Source organism: Manihot esculenta, chromosome 9 (assembly GCF_001659605.2).
Source record: "Manihot esculenta cultivar AM560-2 chromosome 9, M.esculenta_v8, whole genome shotgun sequence".
Classification (NCBI taxonomy): Eukaryota; Viridiplantae; Streptophyta; class Magnoliopsida; order Malpighiales; family Euphorbiaceae; genus Manihot; species Manihot esculenta.
The window spans coordinates 27115339-27124908 of NC_035169.2; the positions used below are offsets into that span (position 1 = coordinate 27115339).

At 39.5% G+C, this 9570-nt stretch overlaps 1 pseudogene; it reads right to left on the bottom strand.

The window, feature by feature from the left end:
• Positions 1-390: 390 nt before the first annotated feature.
• LOC110608324 lies at positions 391-7377 on the bottom strand (annotated as a pseudogene).
• Between the last annotated feature and the right edge of the window lie 2193 nt (positions 7378-9570).

Consider the following 9570-nt stretch of genomic DNA (forward strand, 5'->3'; position numbering starts at 1 on the left):
TACTGCTGCCATCTCAAGGTCATGTGTGGGGTAATTCAACTCATGCTTCTTTAGCTGCCTAGAAGCATAAGCAATTACCCTCTCATTTTGCATCAGTACACAACCCAGTCCCACACGGGACGCATCACAAAAGACTGTGAAGTCCTCTCCACTAGATGGCAGAGCTAAAACTGGTGCTGAAGTCAATCTCTTCTTGAGCTCTTCAAAACTCTCCTCGCACTGGTCGGTCCACAAAAATTTCTGATTCTTCCTGGTTAGTCTGGTTAGAGGAGCTGCTATCTTTGAGAAGTCCTGAACGAACCTCCTGTAGTAACCTGCCAAACCCAAGAAACTCCTGATCTCTGTCACTGAAGTGGGTCTAGGCCAGTTAGCCACAGTCTCTGTCTTCTTGGGGTCTACCTCTATTCCATTCTCTGACACTACATGCCCCAAGAATGAAATACTCCTCAGCCAGAACTCACATTTAGAGAACTTGGCATACAAGCCATGTTCCCTCAAAGTCTGTAGAACCAACCTCAGATGATGGGCATGCTCCTCTGCATTCCTGGAATACACTAAGATATCATCTATGAAGACAATAACAAAGTGATCCAGGTATTGGCTAAAAACTCTGTTCATGAGGTCCATGAATGCTGCAGGGGTGTTAGTTAACCCGAACGGCATCACAAGGAACTCAAAATGCCCATATCTGGTCCTGAAAGCTGTCTTTGGTACGTCCTCTTCCCTGATCCTCAACTGATGGTACCCCGATCTCAGATCTATTTTGGAGAAACAACCCGCTCCTGCTAGCTGGTCGAATAGATCGTCGATCCTTGGCAATGGGTACTTATTCTTAGTAGTGACTTTGTTCAACTGCCTGTAGTCGATACAAAGTCTAAGAGATCCATCCTTCTTTTTCACAAACAGAACTGGAGCACCCCAGGGTGAGGTACTCGGTCGGATGAAGCCCTTGTCTACCAGCTCCTGCAACTGCTCCTTCAACTCTTTTAATTCTGCTGGCGCCATCCTGTAGGGAGGGATAGAGATCGGTCGGGTTCCAGGCATCAGTTCTATCTCGAACTCTATCTCCCTAGCAGGTGGTAAACCTGGCAGCTCGTCTGGGAACACATCTAAGAACTCTCTAACCACTGGCACCGAGGCGGGCTCTCTAACCTGACTATTTAGCTCTCTCACATGAGCCAAATACCCCTGACATCCCTTCCTAAGCAACCTACGAGCCTGAAGAGCTGAGATCATACCTCTAGGTGTACCCCCCCTGTCTCCTCTGAAGACAACCTCTGATCCATCCTGACCTCTGAACCTGACTACCTTGTCCCTGCAGTCCAAGGTAGCACCATGGGTAGATAACCAGTCCATCCCTAGAATGACGTCAAAATCTGTCAAATCTAGAACCACAAGGTCGGCGGACATGCATCTCCCCTCAACAAACACAGGACTACACTGACAGACTGACTCTGCCACTGATGGATCACACTTGGGTCCACTAACCCAGAGAGGACACTCTAACTCAGAGATCATCAACCCCAACCTCTGTACGGCTCTCGGAGCAATAAATGAATGAGATGCACCAGGGTCCATCAATGCATATACATCCGAACATCCAATGACGAGATTACCTGCCACCACGGTGTTGGATGCGTCTGCCTCCTGCTGTGTCATTGTGAAGATCCGTGCTGGGGCTGACGGACCTTCACCTCTGAAACCCGCTGAAGAAGAGGCTGCTCCTCTCCCTCTGCCTCTGCCACTGGCCTGAGTCATGGCTGGAGCTGCTGGCTGTGCTACACTGCCTGAAGCTGTCTGCTGGGACTGAGCCATCGGGGCCGCTCTTGGACAATCTCGAGCCATATGCCCCTCCTGACCACATCTGAAGCAAGTGTTTGTCCCAAACCGACATACTCCCCTGTGTGGCCTTCCACACCTCGCACATAAAGCATTATCCGCACCAGAGCTTGAGCCACTCCCAAATCCCAGACTAGATTTGACCTTGTTCCAGAACTTATTCTTCTTACCCTTGGGTTTACTCCATCTCTTACTGCCTGAAGCTGCTGCACTCAAAGTAGAGGGATCTACCCTTCCCCCTCCCGGAGTTTTTGAACCAGAAGCTTGTGCCACTGTCTGCTTAACTGTCCCCTGAATAATGGCACTAGCCTCCATTCTCCTAGCCATGTCTACTATGGCGTGAAAACTCTCTCTATCTGCTGACTGTACCAAGGAGGAATACCTGGGATGGAGCTTCATGATATACCTCCTCGACTTCTTCTGGTCTGTGCTAAGGTCTTGCCCTGCAAATGGCAGCAACTCCATAAACCTGTCAGTATATTCGTCTACACTCATGTCATCCGTCTGCCTCAACTGCTCGAATTCTATCATCTTCAATTCCCTTGAACTATCAGGAAAAGCCCATCCTGCAAACTCGTTTGCAAACTCTTCCCAAGTCATGCTGTCCACTTTTGGGTTCACATAGTTCTTGAACCACTCTCGTGCCTTCTTGCACTTTAGTGTGAACCCAGCCATTTGAATGGCTCTACTGTCATCCGCCCCTATCTCATCTGTAATTGCCTTGACCCGTTCCAAGTACACGAACGGATCATCACCGGTTTCAAACTGGGGAGCACCCAGCTTCATATAGTCTGTCATCTTAACCTTGCTCCCACTGGCTGAGCTAGGTCTAGGTGGCTGAACAACTGGGGCTGTCGGTTCTGCAGGTGGTGGAGATGGTGCAACATTTTCTGAGGTAGGGTTTGCTGGATTTGGATAATAGGGTGGAGGTGGATACATTGGGTACTGAGAGTACGGTGGGTAGTATGGTGGGTATGGCATCTGTGTGGGATAAGGGGTGAAACTAGGGTAATCCGATGTACCTCCCATCGAATACCCTGGATGGTGTGAATAGGGTGGGTAGTGAGGTGGCTGTACAAATCCCGAGGCCTGAGCGCCTCCTTCTGATTCTCCCATTCCCTCTTCCGGCATGCTCACACCGAGACTGCCATCCCTCCTCTGATCTACTTCCATATCCTCAGACGCTCCTCCTTGCACTGTTCCTCTTACTGATCTGCTTCTACCCAGATCCAAAGACCTTCTAGGGTCTCTTGCTACTCTGTCCCTGTTGGACCTGCTAGACATTGCCCTAGGCAATGCTGGAGGACGGGCGCTCATGCCCTCATCCTCAGGTGGTACTCCTGTCAATCTTGCTGATCGACGAGTTCCTCTCATCCTGTTTTCTGAAAAACAGTACACATCACAAGCAACATTAGCATCATATGGTCCATGTGGGCACACATGAACCCTCATCACATACATCACATATCATAGCATATCATTAATGCACATGCATATTATCATGGCATTTCACATCATTATGCAAGACAGGACTCCACATCCTATCCTAGTGGACATGATCTTGCCTATCGTGCTTGACCTTCTATGACCTCTATGAGCCCGACACTCTAGGTCCGACCATATGAACCTAGGGCTCTGATACCATTCTGTAACGACCCGAAAATCGGACCGCTACCGGCGCTAGGATCCGGGTCGACTTAAGGCCGCCGGGACCCGTAGCAAGCCTAACATAATACCTGTAAACCTGAATAATCCCATACATGATCAACAATAAGCATAAAAATTAAAACTTTCCTTTGCATACTCATCAACCAAACTCAACCTGTGCATAAACATTAATATAACATTGATCCCTCTGTGGGATCTCATCTGTGCCCTCAAGGGGTAACATAACCTGTGTTGAGCTGGTTTACATAAACATCATCAAAATCTCTAAGATCATGTATAAAGAGGGATACAACAAGCTATGATCAAGCACATACTAACATCCAAAAAAACTCATTACATAACTATACTGTACTTTTACATTACAATTTTGATCATGTCCATTACTAGCTATTACATAACATGACTTCTTTACTCTATCCGGACTCCCGCTCTATACTGTACCTGCAAGCCTGGGGGTAAAGGGAGAGGGGTGAGCTAAAAGCCCAGTGAGTAGAGCTAGTAAAACACATTAACACTATGCTCAAATGGAATGCATCATAACACAGACAATTCACATAAGGGTTGGGTGAACTTGTCACCAAATAGTCCAAGTTAACTCTGTGCCAGGCCTGTAGAATGGGGCCTGGTCTTCCTGTCATAACATACATTACTTACCATTTTCCAGGGCCTCCTCTGGGCTCCTGGTCTTCGAGTCCCATAACCGTGCATTACTCTGTGCCAGGCCTGTAGACTGGGGCCTGGTCTTTCTTACTCTGTGCCAGGCCTGTAGCATGGGGCCTGGTCTTCCTGTCTTGGACTAATTGGGTCATCCAACATTCACCCACATCAACAACAATTTATGCAATGCGGCATATTCGTGAAAACTAATGCAATCATCCTATTGCATAATCATGATGCATGAAACATGATAAAACATTTAATTTAAAAGATTCAGTTTAGTTCCACTCACCTCTGGCTGACTCTGACAACACCGCAGCTGAACTCACTGCTGGGGTCCTCGGTTCCTCGGGTCCGAACCTACACAGGTGGACTCAAATGAGGGACCAAACATACTTGAACACAACTCTAAACTACTCCCCAAGAACCCCCTAAAACATCCTGAAAATATCACAGAAAATATGCATGAAATGGCTGAACAGGGCACTTTCGGCGGCACCTTCGGCGGCCGAAAGTCCTGGACAGAGACGAAACTCAGCTAGGTTCGGCGGCACCTTCGGCGGCCGAAAGTGCCAGACAGAGACGAAAGTCTCTTTTCGGGGGCAACTTCGGCAGCCGAAAGCTGCCTCCACAAGAGGGGTTCGGCGGCCGAAACTCCCTTCGGCTGCCGAACCTGGTTTCTGCCAAACGGGCAGAAACTTGGTTCACTTGAACCTCCTGCCTCCCAAAACCACAAATCAAGCATATACTCCAACCAAGTCATGCATACAAGTTCCTAGGGGCCTCAAACATGCATATACCCCATCTACAACACTTCAAACACACACAAACAAGCTACATTGCTCAAAACATCAATATATATCCATGGCTCAACATATGCCCTAACATGCATTTCTACCCATAGATCTTGCATAACACTTACTTAAAACACATAAGGAGCTTAAGATCGGCTCTTACCTCTTGAAGATCGAGGGTTGAGGAGATCTAAACTTGGAGATGGGAGAAGTTCCAACTTTTGGTCTCCAAGCTCCAAAACTCGTTCTAAGCTCAAAGATCTTCAAAACCAAAGTTATAAACTTGTAAAGATCATGGAAAAAGGAAGGAAAAACTCAAGATTGAGGAAGGATGGCGGAAAGCTCACCTTGGCCGAAAATAGGGGAAAAAGCTCGCCCGTTTTCGGCTAAGGGACCCTTTTATAGTGGCTGGCCAGACCACGTTCGGGGGCCGAATGTGCCTCCGCATCCATGCAAATGTTCGGCGGCCGAACTTGACTTTCGGCGGCCGAACCTTGACTGCCCTCACTCATGCTTTCGGGGGCCTAACGTGCCTCCAAAACGCATGCACGTTCGGCGGCCGAACTTGACTTTCGGCGGCCGAACCTGGGTTTTCCTCCAATGCTATTTTCATGCAAAACTCATTCAATTTCTTACTTAAAACCATTAAAATTTATGAAAACATTTTATAAAACATGTTTCTACCCTACTAGAGGCTTCCGACATCCGAAATTCCACCGGACGGTAGGAATTCCGATACCGGAGTCTAGCCGGGTATTACACTCTTGCTAGCCAATTGGGTAATTAAATTATTAAAAATATTAAGATATATCAAATATCCATACCTCTTCCATTTTGAGTCAGTACAATTTTATTTTTAAGTATAAACAGTTTGTGAGTGATTTTGATATATACAAACTCTCTAACATCTTCTATAATATAATTAGTGAAATTTCTTTCAAGACATTGTACTTCATATCAAGAGCTAATACTAATCTAATTATATTTATTATCTTTTATTGAAACTCCTCTCAATCATCATCCTGGCCTTTATTGGTTATTTCTTTTAAAGTTTTAATCAATCCTTATGTACAAGGATATCCTTCATAGTGTTTTACTATAGATTAAAATTTATTTTTCTATTAGACAATTCCACCTTAAATTTTATACTTGTTATAGTTGACTTACCTCAGCTCTCATATCAATTTGTTGTAGTAATTACTTATAAATTATATAAAAAAATAAAATTTAACGTGGTTTAGTGTAAATATACTTTACAATAAATCCACTAATAAAGAAAAATAATTTACGATCACAAATTATTTTCTGCGCTTCCGAAAATCACTCACATTATTTAACCATTCACAATTTGGTTTTACTGCATACCATCTTCATTCATGAAATTCTCTTTCTTTTATAATTAATCACTAGTTAAACATAAATTTAAATGGGACTTTTGAAATATAATTTTTTTTAATTAAAATTCTACTTAAAACTTTCTGATGAAATTTTAATAATAATAAATTTTTTATTTTATTTTAAATTATTAATTTTATTTGGACCTAAGTTTCAATAGATTAAATAATAGATTTATTGAAAGACATATGGACTAAAAAAAGTTCAAACCTTTGCATAATTTCTCAATTATATCCGCTCCTTTAAATTATGTAATGAATAGCCTAACCTTTGCAATTGCATCTGCATTCCCAAACCAATTTTGACCAAAAAGGAGTTTATCCACCGAGTATGACACCTATCATTTCTCATTATTATATTAAAATATGTATAATTGTCCCTCATCAGATTATTTAACTCCACATTAACCCATGTTAACCTTTATTAAACCCCTAAAATCTTTTAAAAACCCTAAATAACTTATTAACAGATGATACCTTTTAAGATACGAATGATGGTCAAAACAAACCCAAACTCAGCATTATCTATGGAAGACAAATTAAGAAGTTGCCCAGTCTTCTAATAAACCTCCTCAGCCTTAACATCCTCATGGATCAGAAAGGTAGCATCACCACCATCATCCACTATCATATTTGGGGCACCATTGGGACCCAGTCAAGAGCACACTCTAAAATACACCAGTACTCCTAGAGAGTCTCACCTTCTAGACAAAGATGAAAGTGGAGTCATGAGCGATGGCAGCAGCAGCGTGGTCTTGAGTGCTAAATACGTTATAAGAGAACTGGTGGATCTTGATGCCCAAAACAGTGAGGGTCTCGATGAGGATGGCGATCTAAATGGTCATAGGGAACCAATGATCTTAGCTCCCTTGAAAAGTGGAGCAGGCTGAATTTAGCTCTGTAAGCCATAAGACCAAGCATTTTAACTTTGACCAATTCAATCTTGACCGACCAAAGTAAGCTTGAGACATGTCCTTGACCTTGTACTCTCGGCCGTCAGTGGTCTTCTCCATCAACAAAATCATTGTCAAGGTCATTTAGGGTTTGGATCTGAGATTTTTGAGCGAAAGAAAGAAGATAGATACACAGACACACACACTCTCGCTAAGGTTTAACAATCTAATAAAGGTTAAATATGGATTAATGGTGGAAATAATCTAATGACATGACAGTTATATTTTAACGTAGTTATGAGAGATGCCACGTGTCATATTAGGTGAACACATTCCTTTTTTGTCAGAATTGATTTAGGAACATGAATGCAATTACAATTAATTATAAAAAATTAAGTTATTCTATACGAAATTTAAAAAGTGGATATAATTAAAAATTCACACAAAAATTTAAATTTTTGGTCTAATTAACTTTTTTTTAACTTCACTTTGTTAAATTAAAAAATTTAATAATGAATTTTTTTTATACTGATCAGACTAGAGAGTAAAATTTAAAATAATAACTCGGCTAATGGACGAACCCTAACAAACAGTAACCCAGTAACAGTTAGACACGGTGTACTTGAATAGACTAGCCAGTGGCCTACGAAGAGGAAGTGTTTCCATTTTGGTCCACTGTTCGTGGAAGATGAAGAAGAAGAAGAAGTGGTTAGACTTGGTGGTACCACTTGCGACAGAGACAGTACAGTAATTATTGACATTGATGGGCGATGAGGACCACAGCCTGCCTTTTCACTTTTCTTCATGTTAATTCTCATTTTACCTCTCCATCCATTTTTAACATGCATGCCCAATCATTGAATTCTATATTATAATTTCATTAATATTTTATATATACATATATTCAATGGATAAAATGCATTACTGAAATTAAAAGATCTAAATATAGGCATAAAATGATTTATTGGATAAAATAATTTAAATTTCTTTTAAAAATTTTTATTTATACTATAAACTTTATTTATTAGACAATAAATATAAAATTAAAAAAAAAATTGAATTGAATTTAAAAAATTAACAGTAAATTATAATAAAATTAATTTGAATTTTTATTGATTAATAAAATAGTAATTTAGAATAAATATTTTTATTTTAAGTATGTCTATTAAATTTAATAATATTTTTTTTATCAATTATATTATTTTTTTTCTTCTCAATAATTAAAAAATCATTAAACTTTAGTTTAAATTAAATTTAATATATCTTATTTTTTATTTAACATATATTAGAATAAGAAAATAACATTTTTAAATTAATTGTAACAATGTTTAAAACTTCTTTTTAACTCTTGAAACTTATGTACATGATTTTCAATATTATTAATCATAAAATATTAAACATAAAAATTTAATTAAATTTTTTATGAATTATCTTATTGATACTCAATAATATTGAAATTATATACATAAGTTGCAAGAGTAAAAAAGATTTAAATACTATTAAAATTAAATTAAAAATACTATTTTATTATTTTCGCATTTGTTAATAAAATTTAAAATATTTGAACTTTAATTTAAAAATGCATTTTTATAATTGTTTAATTATTAAAGAAGAAAATAATATAATTAACAAGTATATGATAAGTAAGAAAACATTAATTGAATTTAATAATGATAAATAAGTATGTAATTGAAATCAAAATAAATAAGAATAAGTACTCTATACGATGATAAGCCCACAAAATTAACTTTAAAGTGTTTAAAGTGTACATTATTTGTAATTGAAAGTCGAAACAAATCATCACTGTATGAATTAATCATATTGAGATATTGTTACAATCGTTTATAAAAGCTTTGTTGGCTGGGAATAACTCTGTTTAAGTAAGTTATTAGTTTTAAATTTTATGGTAAATTTGGATAGAATCTAATTTTTACTGCCACGTTCGATGGAAACTTACGATAGTTTTTCAAATAAAGAATTTTGAAACGCACGACTTTCAAAAGGTTGACGATCGCCGCAGACCTTTCACAAACTTCAAGTGAAAATTTCATCGTTTAGGAAATCAATTTTGCATTTTAATTATTTTTTTGGATATTTTTATAATTTTGTATATTAGAATTTTTTTCTATTATAAATAATTTTTTCTTGATTATTTGAGACTTACTTTTCATACTGCTGGCCGTGAACTATGTGTCCAAGTGGATAGAGGCCAAGGCAACAAGGGCAGATGATGCAAAGGTGGTAGTCGATTTCGTGAAAACCCACATCTTCTCCAGATTTGATTTGCCCAAAGCCATAATTAGTGATCGAGGCACTCATTTCTGC